The 16,534-nt window shown below is 40.0% G+C and overlaps 1 protein-coding gene across 5 annotated transcripts in view; it reads left to right on the forward strand.

The window, feature by feature from the left end:
- The window catches only part of Sptbn1 (spectrin beta, non-erythrocytic 1), a 173,006-nt gene that overhangs the window by 26,242 nt on the left and 130,230 nt on the right, over positions 1 to 16,534 (forward strand). Inside the window, exon 1 of one of the 5 annotated variants that reach the window (XM_020184678.2) lies at positions 5,851 to 5,872. The exons of the other annotated variants lie outside the window; for them this stretch is intronic. The gene's annotated coding sequence lies outside the window, so the exon portion shown is untranslated. Of the gene's footprint in view, positions 1 to 5,850; positions 5,873 to 16,534 lie in introns of those variants that run through there. 5 annotated transcript variants of the gene reach the window in all.

Raw genomic sequence — 16,534 nt, forward strand, 5'->3', positions numbered from 1 at the left:
CTTGACTTACTCAAGAACTTCAGATATGAATATTGGGTTTTAAAATGTATGAAGAATGACTGTTCACATTATGAAATGACTCATTATCATCCCTTATAAAAAGGGCTTACATATTTTTTTTGCTTGTGGTTCTAGGGATCAAACCTAGGGCCTCATCCATGCTAGGCAAACACTCAACCATTGAGCTATATTCCCCAGCCCCAAGACTTATCCTTGTAAGAGGCTATTCCCCTGATGCATCTAAGTGTTTGCTCATTGCTTTTAATTTTTTCAAATTAAATGTCTTGCGATGTCTTAGAATTGAGTTTCTTTACAAAGAAACTATTAGCCTAGAATACCTAGGAATGAAAGCATATATCCACACAAAAACCTGTACACAGATGTTGGTGTTCACAGCACCTTTATTTATGCATCCCCAAACTGGAAAGGGCACAGATGTCCCATAACAAGCAAATGGATAAAATGTATTATGGCCACATGATGGAATACTAATCAGCAATAAAAAGGAATAAACTATTTCTATGTTCAGGAACATTACTGAATCTCAAAATGATTATGCTGAGTGAAGTAACCAGACCCCCAAAAAAAGAGTTCAAACTATGATTCCATTTATATAGAGAATGCAGATTAATCTATAGTGACAGAAAGCAGATCCATTGTTGTATGAGGGAGGGATGGGAATGGGTAAGGGTGAACTAGGAGAAATGGACTGCAAAGGGGCATGAGGAATCTTTTTGGAGTGATCTGCTCATTTTCTTGATTATGGTGATCATTTCACAGATACATACATATATTAAAACTTACCAAGTGTGTATTTTATATGTGCCCAGTATGTATTGTAAGCAGAGGACAAGGTCACCCCTGGGCTCTTGCCCATCTCTGGGGATGAGGATGCAAGGATCTCAGGTTCAGAGCTCTAGAGCCCTTCTGAGGTGCTGCCCCCAAATCTGTCCAAAGAATGTCCCTGCTGGGGAAAACCTTGTTATCCAAGAAAGGTCTGTCTCGCCAGGAGGCTCTGCCGTCTCCAAGAAACTGCACACCACATTGGAATCCCACCTGTACAAATACTTAAGATTTCTCATTTCAAAAGTAAAGTTCTTGGTAGAAGAAACAAAGGAAAATAGGGTTAGAAAAAATAAGAAAATTCAAATTGCTTTTAATCCACGACCTAGTGCTAACTACCTTTAACATTTTGGTGTATAGTATTTCACATATGTGTGTGTTTTCAAAAACTAAAACCACAATGTCAAGATTTTATAACTTGCAATCTTATCTGAGCCTTTCTTCTTCATATTTTATTGGTAGACATATAAAATACTATTTTTAGTCTTACATATTACCTGTATCATGATTTACTTAACCAAACTCTTTTGTTTTTTGTTTAAAATTCTGGGAAAACTAATTACTTTCCTTTATTAACAAGCAAGTAAATCAAAGAATGTACAGTGAATTAAAATTTTTAAGAGACATAGTTTCTTAATTTATTTTACAGGAAAATAGCCTTTGTCTATTAGACATCTTAACTAAATGAAGAGAGACTTCTAGAAATACATGTGGCCACACATAGTGGCTCTTGGCTAATGAGCAATGATTATCTCATCTGTACAGTTTACAAAAAGTCAACCACCAGTGTGGACTCTGTTTTTCCCAAAGGAAGATTTCTTTCCCATGTCAGAAATAAGTTAAAAGCTATAAATAACAGTAATAACTTTTTTTGAATGCCTCCATGTCCCATGTATTGTTAGAAGCATGTTAAAAGCATTAACTCATTTAATCTTTAAAACAGTTCTATGAGACACAGGTTCAGTTATTACTCCTGTTTTACAGATAAGTAAACTGAAGCAGTATTAGCTATATACCCAAATAAATGATTCATGTATTGTACATTCATCATGACTTAGTAAGCAGACATGCAAATGAAAATAACTCCAAGCTCTCACTGCAGATGGTAGTTGGTTTGGTGTCAGTCAGGGTAGAAGGTAGTAGGTGCTCCGTAACAGTGCTGTTGGAGTGCATATTTCTGTAGGGCAGTAGGTTTTCTTCTAGAAATTTGTCTTTAAGAAAATGACTGGAGGGGCTGGCGGAGCGGTTCAAGTGGTAGAGAACCTGCCTAGCAAGCGTGAGACCCTGAGTTCAAACCTCAATGCTGCCAAAACAACAATAACAACAAAACTCAAGAAAGTGATTGGAGGCCTGAAAGTGTGGCCAAAGTGGTAGAGCAGTTGCCTAGCAAGCACAAGGCCTTGAGTTCAAACCCCAGTACCACCAGAAGAAGGAAGGGAAGGGAGAAGGGAAAGGAAAGAAGGAAATGATTGGAGAGGGTCATAATGTGTGATACATGCTCATGGAGGTATTGTTGAGAATAGAGTCACTAAATGGAAGAGGAGGTCTCCTTTGCTTCATTTCGTTAAGATGTCTACTAGACCAAGGCTATTTTTCTGTAATATAAATTAAGAAACTTTCTCTTTTAAAAAAAAATTTAATAAACTATACTTTTTTTTTTTTTGGCTTTGAGGCTGTCTTGCCATGTAACTGGTCTCAAACTCACAGTCCTCTTGCCTCACTCAGCCTCCCAAGTGCTGGGATTATAGGCATGTGTAATCCATGCCCAGCTTTATAACTTTAAATTCTTTGATTTATTTGTTAATAAATGACTATAGCAGGAATTTGGTAAGTTATGGTATATCCATAGGTATCCATAGACTGCTGTATCACTACTAAAAATGATGATTTGGGCTTTTATTTATGGAAATAGTTGCTCAGGAAATAGTAAACAGGGACAAAGATCCATTGTGGAACAGGAGAATGTGACCTCTACACACTGTGCTCCTGGTTGTTGGTCTGGGGCCCCCACCAGGAAACCAGCACACCGGCTTCCTCTGTTGTCAGAGGTGCTAGAGAAACTTGTCATCTGTTGACCCATAAGCTGCATGTAATCCAGGTACTTTAGCAGTGAGATACTCTGACAACAAGCAGCCTAAGAAATGCCTGGTTTAGAAAAGGAGTTGATATATTTTGTTGTATAGTTTATACTGATCTCATTTAACAAATGCAGAAACAATGTTACAACTGGAAAGTTCAGCCACAGAAAAAACAGGAATTCCTTGTAGTTTTAAAAATCTTCCAGCAAGCTCCCTTGAGCACCTTCCTCCTCCTTTCCGTGACTCACTCCACTCACCAAGGAGTGTTTCTCCTCACCTCTTTATTAACCTGCCCCTTTGTGCTAGGAGTTTCCATAGTTTGCCTATTCTGGGTCTCATTTCCTGTCAAATACTTGGCAGTAGAAGTCTATCATTTGGATTCAGATGTAGTAAACTTGATATGACATTTTTTAGTAATTAAGTTTTCGCCACTACCTTTTTCTCCAAGGTGTAACTAACTTGTTTGGGTATTACAGACATCATAACTCCTCACTGTCATCCCCCAAGGACAGCTTGCCCTGAATCCATTTCTAAGCCACAGAATTTAGTGCCGTCTTGATAGCACTTAAAAGCTTTGTGTTACGGAAAGAACTTTGGTGTGCCTTGTACATTTTGAAAAATATCTGGAAGTATTTTGAGAACTGATTTTCGGTAAAGGCTACCCTCTGGCTGAACTCTGCTACAAAATCCATAAATACAAGGTTTCAGCACTGCACAGCAGGACAGGTGCAAGTATGCCAGTGACCTCGCAGCCGGAGACCATTCCTTTCAACATCCTGCCAGGAGAAGAGTAGAAAATAACAAAGGGAAAAACAAACGTTCTAGCTAGCATGCTTGTTGACCAAGTCTGTTAAGAATCAAGCTGCAGTTGATTTGCTCTCTGTATACTTTTTGCTTAAAGATCATGTGTTAGAGAGTCCCATTTGAAAAACCTGTTGTGTCATGTTGGCTTAGGTTGGGACAGCACAAAGATTGGATTTCAGGGTCTGGAGCCAAATATGGATCAAGAGGCAGCAAGATAAGTAAGAGCAAGGACCGGTGTTCCAGTGCAGCTTTCTGTGATGCTGGAATGCTCTTGATCCTCACTGTTCAGTTTGAGCACCATGGACCATGTCTGAGCACATGTGGCTAGTGAGATTGAGGAGCTGAATTTTAAATTTTATTTCACTTTAATTAATTTAAATAGCATTTGATGACCATATTGGATAACAGAGGATGGACTCCAAAGCTAGACCACTCGGGTTCAAATCCCTTTTACCTCTCTGACTTTGGGCAAATTCCTCCTGACCATTAACTTACACTTCTTCTTTTGCACCTGTGGAGTGCAGTCATGTCCTGAGGCAACCTGTCTTCAGGTAGGGTTACTGTTTTTCCTCTTCTGGAAGGAATCCATCTTTCAATTTCCAGGTGATGATGTTGATCCTTTGCCTGTGTTGGGTCCTCTTTATAAAATAGCGGCAATATTAGTTTTTTCCTGGGTGTTTGTTTACATTTTTACTCCTTAAGTAAATGAAAGTTGGAAACCCATATTGATTCTTCCATTTGTGTTTAATTTTACTGGTTTACAAGATTGAAAAGTTTGTGCTTAGACCATACCGGTTCCATTTGGCTTATATAAATCTTTTTCAGCACTTGTTAATAAGTGAAGGGGGTGGAGAGAGAATTGACCAGTTTGCTTTTACATCTGAAAAATATTAAAATTGTTAGCATGGCCCAGCCACTGACATAAGAAAAATTGTTTCACAGTTAAGTCTCTAAACATTGTCCTAAAAACACAACATCTGCAATTACCTAATTAATAAAGGCTGCAGGTAGTAGAAATAATATGGAAGGCATTTTCTGGCAGATAAAGAAACCTTCACATCTGCACCTGATTACAAAGTCCCTGTTGTTTCTTGGCTTTCCCCCTTCCTGTAGCCTGCCTTTCTCACTATGAACTAATAGTACATAATAATAAAACGCTGGATGTCAGCCAGCACAAGGCTTTGGCTAGCTTTTCCAGTGTTTGTGAAAGTTGAAAAGGCAATGCAGCTGTCATACTGGGTACTTTCCAATGGAGGATATGTCTTCCAGATGAAATTGCAAATAGTAATTGGAATGTAATCAGTATTTTTGGCATCTCGGTATTATAATCCTTTTCACTTTTTGTTATGTTAATTGTTCATTTCTTAGGATTTGTTTTGTGTTTTCCTGTGGTCTGTAATCGGTTAAGAGTAAGGGAATGAAACAATGTCTTAGGCAGTTTTACATTAAAAAAAAAAAAAACCATAATGGCAAGTAGTTGCATTTGTTGGCTGGAGACTTATTTTAAATAGCTATAAAGTTTATGTTTAAGATACCTTACTGTGAGACTCATGCTTCAAGCAACAGAGGAAAGAAAATCTAGACCCTAAATGGAATGTCCAAATTCTAGAGCTGACTAGAAACTTCTAGATCACTGAAGTAGGCTGCAGATTCAGAGTGCTTCCAGTATTCTCAGGCCCAGGCGTTGGAGGTGATTATTCTTAGTGACGAGAGCACTCCACCTTTTCCATCTCACCCCGCCATGCTGGTGTGTGTGCGCGGGTGACTTCATCGGTGTTTGGGGCTTCTGAAGTTTGTTGTTTGTGTGTAAGCTAAAGGAGCTCTAGATAATTAGCTTACAGCCTTTGGCTGCACGATGAAGAAAGACCCTGATGGTCACCATACCTGAGCCAGCACAACTAAATCAGGGCACCAGCACTAGTGCTTGTGATGTGTGGCCAGGATTGGGAGACACTTTCTCAGTCCAGTCTTCTCTCTCTATAGATGCAGAAACTGAGGCCCTAAGCAGCTAGGCGACTTGTCCCATGTCCCCTTCCAGGAACAAAAGAGATCTCTGGTGACCTCCCAAGGAGCCTGTGGACTGCCCTTCAGAGATTCAGGCCTGGCAGCCACCCACAGCAGAAGCCTGGGCTCCCAAGTGAGCATGAGTAAGAACCTTTCCACTCTGCTACATACTGCCTTCTGTTTTCCCACATGAGCCACCTCAGTGAGAGGCTGAGAAACTGCCTCAGGTGCATCTTTTTTTTTCCCCCTTCCAGAAACAAATAGGTTTGTAATTAGCTAAGTGAGATAGCAACTTCCATACCAGGTGATGTTTATTACAAAAGAGCTTCTCTGAATAGCTAGTCATCTCTTCTTATTGTACAAACCGCTTTTCTCCCTTAATAGGGAACCATACACATAATTTAGGTAGTATTTGGTTTAACTGACCATTTCCAATGCTGTACCTATCCATTAAGGATACTTTAAACCTATCAAATGCTAACCTGGCTGGATAGCAAGGTGCAGGTTTGTGGTATCCAGAAAGAAAGGTTGGACTTAATACATTCTGGGTCGGTGTGTTCCAGCACGGCGTGTTTTGGGCACTTTGTTCAGAATGCCCTCCCTACCTGTTCTTCTTTCTGCTTGGCACTCCTGGGTATAGTAGCCAGATTGATGGAAGGTTGGTACCTGGACACACCTTGCTGGCACAGGGCACCAGAGAGTTAACCACTCCCATCTGGAGTTGGAACCTGTGGATAGAGGAGAACACAGAGGAAGTGCCTGGGGAATTTCAAGAACTGGAATTTCAAGTGGAACCTAAATTCAAAGCCACTTTTTTGGCATGGAGACTTTTTGTGAGAAAAGTTTGATCACAGTTTTAATGAGTATTAATAGCTCCCTGAAAATTTGTGTTGCAGGTGACAATGAGCATATCTTGGAATATTTGGTAGAAAAAACATTTTTCATTGTAAAGCAAGACTGGATTAAAGGACTTTGGTTCATTTCCAGGCCTGTCTTTTATTCTTATGATAATATCCATCTCCAAGTGTTAAACTCAGAAAGTGTGTGTATTTTTTTTTCTGGATGTCTATCAAATAATTCATCGTTATCCAAAACACTCATTGCCCTCTGAAATGACACCCTAGCTCCCCAATCCCAACCTTCCCCCCCCACACACACACCAAAGAGTCTGGGACTGTGGTCATGACGGAGGAGCTGGTGATTTTCTGCTTTCTGGCCCCAAAGGCCTCAACCCTCCCATCATCTGGAAGCTGGTGGTGAAGGTTTGTTAGTCTTGTCAGGACCTAAGGAATGTAGATTAGTGGGCAGCTGGTGTCAATATAGCATTATGGGGTGGCCAGGCTGTCAAGAAGGATCTGGCTTTACCTGCTCACCCCCTCCTCTGTGAGGGGTTGGTTTACATCAGAGAAGGCTGCTTCTGAAATATCCCATCCATTTCTGACACCAGAGGCACACAGCAGAGATGGAAGATAACTCCTGCCACTTAGACAAAGAGAAATACTCACTGTAGAGAATATATTTTGAGGCTGTATATGCATGGGTGACAGCTCCCTGCCTGTTCTCCTGCAAGGTTCTCTATGTAGAGAAAGATTAATGAATTTACCCTGAAGTCAGGCAGAGATGTGTTAATGCAAAATCTATCTCAGTGCCAAACCAAGGGTAAACTCTTGTCTTGCTGGGTTTTCTGTTTCCCTTTTTGGAATATACACTGAAGCAATGGGGAGGGTTGGTCACACTGCTTCTGTAAAGCCCTTTGAGTGTTAGCAAGAACTTTCTGGAGTGTGTGACTGGTGAGCCATTGGGCCAAAGAGGGCCAGTGCTTGTTGGCTTTGCCTCACTGTCAAGAAGAAACTAAGCTGAGAGAAGAATGCCCTTGTTGTTGCTGCCATGTTCTCCCTGTGGCCATGAGGAGAGCTCCTGTGTAACTGGACCCTCTCCTGGCATAGTTCAGTTTGGGTTTTACACTGGGAGTACATTCATTCTTAGTCTTCAATTCAGTCGTCCTGGGGTCTTAAAAAAATCTTTTTACTGGGTGGAGCTTACTCTGTTGAGCTTATTTTTACAGAAGGAAAGATTTAGACCTCAATCATCCATCCAAAGCTGCTGTCTCTATTCTGATAGCTTATAATCAACTTTGTTTTTGCATGCCCCATTTAGAGATGAGAAGATGTCATGGGAACTTGGCCAGTCTTTTAGCATACTGTGTAAGCCAGTGGCTGCCTTCCTGTTCATAGTGTGAAGGGTTTCTTTGATCATCTGGTTAGTGCCTCAATAGTCAGAGCTAACTGAGGGAACCAAACACCCTACCTGCCCTCCTGCAGGCCTAGGGTGAGGACAAGATGCTTTTCAGAGACACCTCTTTGACACTAGCCGCCCATCTCTGAAGATGGAAGAATTTAGCAGAGTTTAAAAGCATCCAGAGTTAGAACCAAGAAATCTCTGAACTTGAAAGTGACCAGCCTTCTAGGTTCCTGTTTTGATGCATGCTCTCATCACTGGTCTCACGAACAGGCCTTTCCTCTCTAGTCTTTGACTATTCCAGCTGTTATTGAGCAATTCGGAAATAACAGAAACATACACCCATCACCCTAAAGCAAAACCAGCCAGCTGCTGCCTGAGACACACCTAAATGCATAATCTTCCACATCCCATAGCAGAGTGTGGTTACAATGAATGCTTTTCCCATACTTTCTTGATGATTTCAAATGTATCCATTTACTTTTCTCAGAAATATTTGGGTGCTTCTATGATCTATCTGCAGGAAACGGACAAGATAAGACTCATCTGGGAACTGCATTAAAAGAGCCAGACAAATGCTGCAGCTTTCTGGTGTTTGCAGTCCCTTAGTTGTCACCCACTCATCTTCTGAGACCCCTCACTATGTTAGGACTTTGCTGCAGTATAATTAATGTGGGTATGTGTGCACTGCTTTTTAAATGCAGTAGGCAGGGCTGACTGTTCACATCCCTTCCGGCAGAGCAAAATTCTGATCAGGAGAAAAGTGAGGGAATAATTTCTTAGGGAAACTGTTCCTGGCATGTGGCTACTTCTCTCCCCTCAACCAGAAGAGGTGAAGAGAGGTTTTCATTTAAGCAATGCAAGCCAAGGGTATGTGAAACACAAGCCATTTTACATTCTGATCTATGACTTTCTTAAATAAAAACCCTTTATATCTTTAGATCTATTTAGGGAACAGAAGTATATCTTTTGTGAAGGACAAAAAACTCAGAATCAATAGCATGTACTGGTGTCTGAGAAGTCATACCAGCATAGGCAGTATTTTCTAATTGGAAGTTTTTTTGGTTTTATTTATTTATTTATTTAAATTAACAAATGCCAGAGGCTTGGCTTAAGCAAGTTCAAACCCAGTACCACCAAAAAAATGAAAACAAAAACAAAAACGTGTTTTACTTGATACTTATAATATTTAAAAAGTAGAATTCCCCAATAAAGTAATTGTTTTGGTAATAAATATTTCCAGTGGTATACTTAAAAATGAATGTTCACATCAGAATATAAAAGCTGTTTTCAAAACTTTTTGCCCATTATTTTCAGTGCGGTTTTGAAACCTAATGAAAATGTATATAAATGTTTGCAGAAGAATACTTTTGCTTATAACAAGAATACAAATATTTTCTTAATATGAAAATGCCCGAACAAAGAATGGTTATAATTAAAGTCATGGAACTTCAGTTAAAAATGGAAATGGAAAGTGATTTGTTTGAAGTATCTTCTGAGCCCATTGAAGAGGGAGTGTTGTGCACGCCTTGGGAACCAAGTTTCGAGTACTGTAGGATTACTGCGTAGTATTGGATCACAAGAATGCGGTTGACCAAATCATAGCGGCCTGTCAGTTGGAAGGGATCTTGGAATGTGTGCAGCCAGCTTCCCACACAGCAATCAGTTCCCCTCTGTGGCCACCCTGTTGAGTGGCTCACCTCCTTGGCAGACCTCTCTGCATTTCTGGAGAGCTCTAATTGTCAGAAAGCAACTTCATACCCTGAGCTGCTGTGTATCATTGTTGCCCTTTGCCTTCCAGGGAGTCTGTGCCATCTCCCCCAGGAGGGTTTCTGAAGCCACTTAAAAGATGTTTTCTCGGCCTTCCCTGTCAGTGTCCTCGCTCCCAGGTGTCTTGCAATCTGGCTGCCCCCTTCTGGACACCCTTGGGTTGGTCATGATCCTGAGATACTTTCACTTAATTTCTGATAGTAAAGCTTGCCTTTTGCTGTGGCCTTATATTCAACTGGCCATGTTTTCTTCAACTTTCTATCAGTTCTCACCTGCTAATTTTGGACACTTTATCTTAAAAATCTAAATGCAGGCCTTTATGTGTGATTGAACAGTTCTGAGTCCCTTCTTGGCCCTGGGTCCTTCAGCTGCTTTAAGTGTACTTTCTGAGGTAAGGAGAAAAGTGTTGACCAGGCCTGAGCCCTTGCTACAGCTCTGCCCCACCACTCTTCCTTCAGTCTTCTAGTCAGCACCCTTTGAGAATGGCTACTCAGCCAGCAGTGAAAATTTGTCAGGAGATACTAATCTCTGTTAATTAGACATTCAAAGCTGCCGTTTGAATTTTCCCTGCAGTCAGTGATAGAAGTTAAAAATTCTATAGTTTAAAAAGCAAAACAAGGTAGATATGTTCTCTTGATTTGTAAGAGTTTAATCTCAGTTTTGTTTCCTTTGGGGCTTTTTGAGACAGCCTTGCTATGTAGCTCAGGTTGACCTCAAGATCACAATTCTTCTACCTCAGCCTCCTGAGTGCCTGCACCACTACCCTGCTTATCTGTTGTTACTGTTTTTTGGTTTTTTGGATTTTTTTTAGCTTTTACTATTTACAATTTACATTTGGACAAATTTACCTTTGGGTAAACTGAAGATTTTTTTTCTTCTTGGTAGTAGAGGACTTGGTAAGGAAAGTGTTTCTAATACTCTTTGAAGCTGACAAACTTGTTTGTTTTTTTTTAAATAGTATTGGGGTTTGGAACTCAGCCTTGAATTTAAGGTGAGAACGTTTTAAACATAAAGTTTACTCATTAAGTATTTAGCTATGTCTTTGGTGTGCTTGGCGTTGTTTATCTAGTGATCCATTGATGAAAGAGAGAAGTACCCAATAATTTATGCAGAGCACTGGTATATAAGGCCAGATAATCATTTAACAAATAACTACAACGGAATTACTGAGCACTATTGTGGTAAAGGACAAATAAACAAGAGCATGTAAGTGCAGCCCTAGGCTGGGGCTTCAGAAGAGCCCTCCCTGAGGAAGTTTAGGCTGACCTGGTTCTCCTTATCTGTTGTCCTTGTCTGTAGGATTATATGAGGCTGAGAGATAGCAGGGCCATGGTGAGTAAGATTAGGAAGCCTTTAGTAAATTCTAGGATCCTTGGAAGGATTAGGATTAGGGCTTAATGGCACAATAGACAGCTTTGGGTTTCATTCACTTTATTAGTCTGCTTTGGCTGCCGTGTGAGATACTACATCCTATATATGGCTTAAACAGAAATTTACCCACTGTCAGTTCTGGAGGTTAAACGGGAAACATCAGAGTACTGTCACGATGTTTTTTGCCCAAGCTTCTCCTCCCGGCTTGCAGATGGTCACCTTCTTTCTGTGTTCTCCCTTTGCAGGAACTCATCTGGCCTTTCCCGTGTGCAAATGAGATGTGGATGGGGGAGACCATAGTGGGACTTCCTCTTCTTAAAAGGACTCCAGTCCTATTGCATCAGGGCCCTGCCTTAATAACCACCTTTAACCTTAATTGTCTCCCTCCGATCTCTGTCTCCAAATACATTTGCATTGGGGTTTAAGCCTACATGTGAATTGAAAAGGAAGCACAATTTAATCCATAATAGTCACATACCAGTTAAAAATCAATCCACCATTAGTTGCCCACTCCTTGATTTTTCTTTCTACATAGGATTATAGAAAGCTAATAGAGTTCCCACCAAATGTTCCGAATTGCCCTGCCATCTGGTCCATTCTTCACTCTGCTGATGATTTTAAGAAAAGAAGCAAATGCTTTGAAGGCATTTGGAGACAGGGAAAACAAAGTGCAGGTTACACCGCAGATATTTAGATATGTAGAAATCTTGTTTTATTAGTAGCATATTTCAAGGAGTTGAGGTTATGGATGTGATTTTGGTCAAGCAAATAGTTGAAAAATGTAGTTTCCAAAATTGCATCACTGGGGAGTGTTAAGACATTCAGAGTGATCTAGATGCTCTGGTGCGTTCTTCTAAGCCTTTGCCCTCCTTTTGGGGAGCAAGGAAAGTTGTTGATTTTTTTTTTTGCTTTTGCTCTTTATCCTGACTGAAGTCTTCCCCCACTAAGATTTTATTTATTTTTTAATTTTTTTCGTTTTGAAGTCATTTGCGCAATAGAGTGGGAGCCAAGCAAATTTAAATTAGAAGCCCATGTTTGTGTTGCCTTGGACATGTGTGTGTTATTCTGTGACTCTGAGAAGTGTGAGGATGACTGGTTCAGTTGACTGGATTATAGTCTGGCCCTAAAGAAGCAAGCTTAACCTGTGTGTGGCTGCTCACTAACAGAGAATGCATGCTAAAGTTGACAAATCCTCTGTTAGAGCTACTCCATGATCCTAAACTCATGGTGATGTTTTTGGCACTTTGGTTCCTTTTTCTTATCTACTAGTGTTTAGATATTCTGGGAGTCAGTGTAAATCCATGTTACTGAGCACCTTTGCAAACAGTAATGTGCAGAATTCTAATACATTCCAGACTGCATATGTAAATTTAACAGTCCTGTGTTTCCAGATGATATTCAGGTTCAAACAAGTTTTAGTAACAGAAGATTGATCAGGTTGAAATGGTGCATGTTCTTCATTTTTTTTTTTTTCCTGGGATTGACACCACCTCTCCCTTTCAAGTATCATATGTAAGCCAACCTTTGCTCATTTTGTTTATTACAAAGACTGTGGATTTCTAAGCACATCCGGGAAACACTCACCAGTCATACAGAGGGAAAGGCTTGCTACTGAAGTGCTCAGCCAAGCAGGCAGAGTTGTTCACACTGCTCTTTGAGAAAATTTAAGTAGGAAAATTTAAACTAGAAATTTGGGTAGCCATAGATTCTAGGCATTTTTTTTTTGTAAAGGAAAATGATCTTTGTGTTTTGTTTTGTGTTGTTTTATTAAGACAGGTCTTGCTAGATAGCCTAGATTCTCAATCTTCCTGCCTTAGCCTCCTGTATGATGGGATTACAGGCTTGCATCACCATGCACAGCAAGAGAAATGACCTTAAAGTAGTCTGTATTTAAAGTAAATGTTACAAATCACATCCAAATGAGATTGTGAAGACAGTGATTTCTTCAGTCCTACCCCCAAATGACCCATCATGCATTGTGCCAGCTGAAAATAATTTTTTAATAAAAACTCAACCTTTGCTATATCATCTGTGTAAAGAGAAGGCTGTCCCTTAGATAACAAAGAATTTTACTGGGATCCAGAAGTATTGCATTTCAGAGTTAGCTGGGTGGTAACACTGCTCCTGTTACCTGCCATTTCACTTTACAGTTGTTTTCAAATACTTGCTCTGACTTAGGTGCTGTGCTGGGTGCTTGGTATAAAGATGAGTGGAACAGGTAAGGTCCTGACATGTGTGTGTGTGTGTGTGTGTGTGTGTGTGTGTGTGTGAGATAACATTTGAGTTAGTACTGCTTTTTGTTGCCATTTTACACATTTTTTTCTTTTGATCGTTCAGGTAGCTGAGATTTTCACTTCATAGATTTGCAGAGAATTTTGGCGTCAGGTTGCTCTAGATACAAGGCAGCTTCCTACTAGAAAGCACGTCCCATTATTGGTCCTCTGTTTAGGCACACACAAGCCTGACAAATTTCACAACAAATAAGGTAGTGAAATGCCAAACTCACTGAACTTCAGGATTGGTATTTTGGTAGCAGTGCCTTTAGAATTACAGTCTTTGTTTGGAAGTAAGTGTAAGACTGGAACAATTATTTAAAACAGTTCAAAAACCCCACTGTGGCCTTAAGACTGTGATGTGATTAATGAGTTAATGATTTCAGGTTTAATTGTTCACAAATGGAGCGGAAGCAAGGATGACCTTCAAACATCTTGCACATGAGTATAGCCATATATTTAGTGGAAATTGCTTTTTAACAATATTAGTTCGAGTCAGATTAGGTGATTTTTGAAGCTTATAAGTGAATACTGGAAAAGCTAACCTTTCCTTCTCATTCTACTATCTGTATTCAAAATACAAATGATTTTTTAACAGAGTAGAACTTATAGCTAGGCACCAGTGGCTCACACCTGTAATCCTAGCTACTCAAGAAGCAGAGATCTAGAGGATCATGGTTTGAAGCCAGCCTAGGCAAATAGTTCTCAAGACCCTAGCTCAAAAACACACATCACACACACAAAAAGAGCTGCTGAAGTGGCTCAGGGTGTAGGCCCTGAGTTCAAGCCCCAGTACCAGAAAAAAAAAAGATCGGAACTTGTAAAATTGTATTTAGAATTTAGATAGTATGTTGGCAGAGAAAAGGAATAAGGTACTTTGTTTATAATTTTAATGCATAAACAGTAAATAAGGATAAATTTCAACCTAGTATATCAAGATTTTTCCTTTCATTTAAGGGACTCAATAATTGCATTTATAATTTCACTGTTTCTTGTGAGTTTACTGTAAAATGGAGGAAGGTCAGGGTAATACTCTGTTCTCTCCCCACCCCTGCCTGTATTACATTCTTTGCCAAAGTAGTGTGTTTGTGATTATACTCTTTAATAACAAGTTCTGGTAAATACGGTGCAAATACTGTGTACACATGTATGTAAGTCAAAAAATGAGACCTGTTGAAACTATTCCAAGAATGGGGGAAGGGTAGTAAAGGAGATGATGGAGGAGGTAAATTCAATTATGACATATTTAATATATTGTAAGATCTATTGTAACTGCCACATTATATCTCCAGCACAACAATTTAAAAAAAAGGAGTCAAGAAACCTGTATGGAATAGGAACTGTGACAAAGGTCTCCAATACAAATGAAAATATAGTGTAACTTTGCCCAAGAAATGCTTTACCAAGGGCGATAAAGATAAAACACACAAAGTAGATTCATTCATAAAAATAGCAAATGGCAATCATAAAGGAAAAAAACAATAATAAGTTCTTAAACATGATGATAACTTTTTGGTAGATAGTTTTAAAATAAAAGTAATTATGGTCAATGTATTTCCCACTAGTGATGTCTTTTACAATAATTTCCTTTATAGTAAGGTAATTTTGCTTCTCCAAAGAGTAGAACCTTGTTGAACTTTCCCTTTTTTAAAAAAAGATTTGTCCCTCAAGTTGTGTGGTTCTTTTTTTGACAGGAGTGGGGGTTGGATGCAGTCCTGGGGTTAGAACTCAGGGCCTTGAGCTTGCTAGGCAAGCACTCCACCACTTGAGCCCAAGCTACGTGGTTTATAAAGCTAGATCCAACTTTCCAGTGGCCAATTTCATCTTATAGGAAAGGGTTATCCCTGAGTGTTGGCAGGGAAGGTTTATAAGTGGGTGCTTTCGTCTTTGAATGTTGTAAGGCAGAAGATGGTCAACACTTCTCTGGCCCTCCAAAGTGCATACTTCATGGTGGGGAGTGGGGAGCAGGCCATTGTGGGTTTTTACATTACAGACAGGCACAGGGGACCCACGGGATGCGAAGTTGTCGTTCTTTGGTGCAAAGCAGTGTGAGAAAGTGAGAACCTTCCTGTCTTCTAAGGCCTTCTTCCATACTTCATGTACTTAAAGGAGATGAGCCTTCCCTGGAGGGTTGCTGGTGGCTAGTGTTTCGTAATCTTTTTTCACTATTCCCACCCCTACCAAGAGTCATTCACACATTTTTTTTCTCTAATTGCCCATCCATGACGTTTTAATGCCATAGTTGTACTGTATATCTGTGCTTACATAAAGAAGGGGAGTTTTCTACCCTGTTCCCAAAATGAATTTTCTGTCCTCCTAGGGCAGTATTGCCCCCTTTTTAAATGTCTGTGCTTGGGGACCTGGCTGGGTGAGCTGCTGCACTAGGCAGTAATTAGGCTTTTATGAGGGCTGATCCACAGCCCCACTTATTTAGGAGCCTGGAGTCCTTTAAGGTACTTTTCTGGTATGAATTACTAGGACAGAAGGAAGGCTAAGTTGTTTGCTTTAAAACCTAGGCTTTGGAGTCATTCTTAGTTGGTTCATATCCTCTTGGTGTCCTCATTTCCTTCTTGTGCCATCCCTACAAAGCCTTGGTTTATTCATTTATTCTGCCTTCCTTCTTAGCAAAATAGGTACTCACAGTAGTGTCTAAAATGGTCGTTGTAGGAGACTGAATGTTGAAAGCAAGGGAAATACATCACCCCGTATGAAATAAGCCATAAATAAATGTTATTTTAGTTCTGATAGGGTTTGGACTTATCAGCTTGTTTTTTGGGTTTTTTTTTTTTTTTTGGCAGTTCTGGGGTTTGAACTCAGGGCTTTGTGCTTGCTAGGCAGGTGCTCTTACCCCTTAAGCCACTCCACCAACCCTTTTTTTGTATTGAGTATTTTCAAGATAGGGTCTCAAAAACTATTTGCCTGCCCTGGCTTTGGACTATGATTCCCCTGATCTCTGCCTCCTGAGTAGCTAGGATTACAGGCATAAACCACTGGCACCCCACCATCAGCTTGTGTTTGAAGAAGCGATAAAGGAATTATAATAAAGATACCATAGCTATGTGATTTGATCCTGTTGTTTAACACGAGATGGTATGAAATAATGAGGTGAAAAATACATACTAGGCAAATGTTACTGCCAATCAAAATAGAATT

The sequence above is a fragment of the Castor canadensis genome, chromosome 12, assembly GCF_047511655.1.
Source record: "Castor canadensis chromosome 12, mCasCan1.hap1v2, whole genome shotgun sequence".
NCBI classification, from domain to species: domain Eukaryota; kingdom Metazoa; phylum Chordata; class Mammalia; order Rodentia; family Castoridae; genus Castor; species Castor canadensis.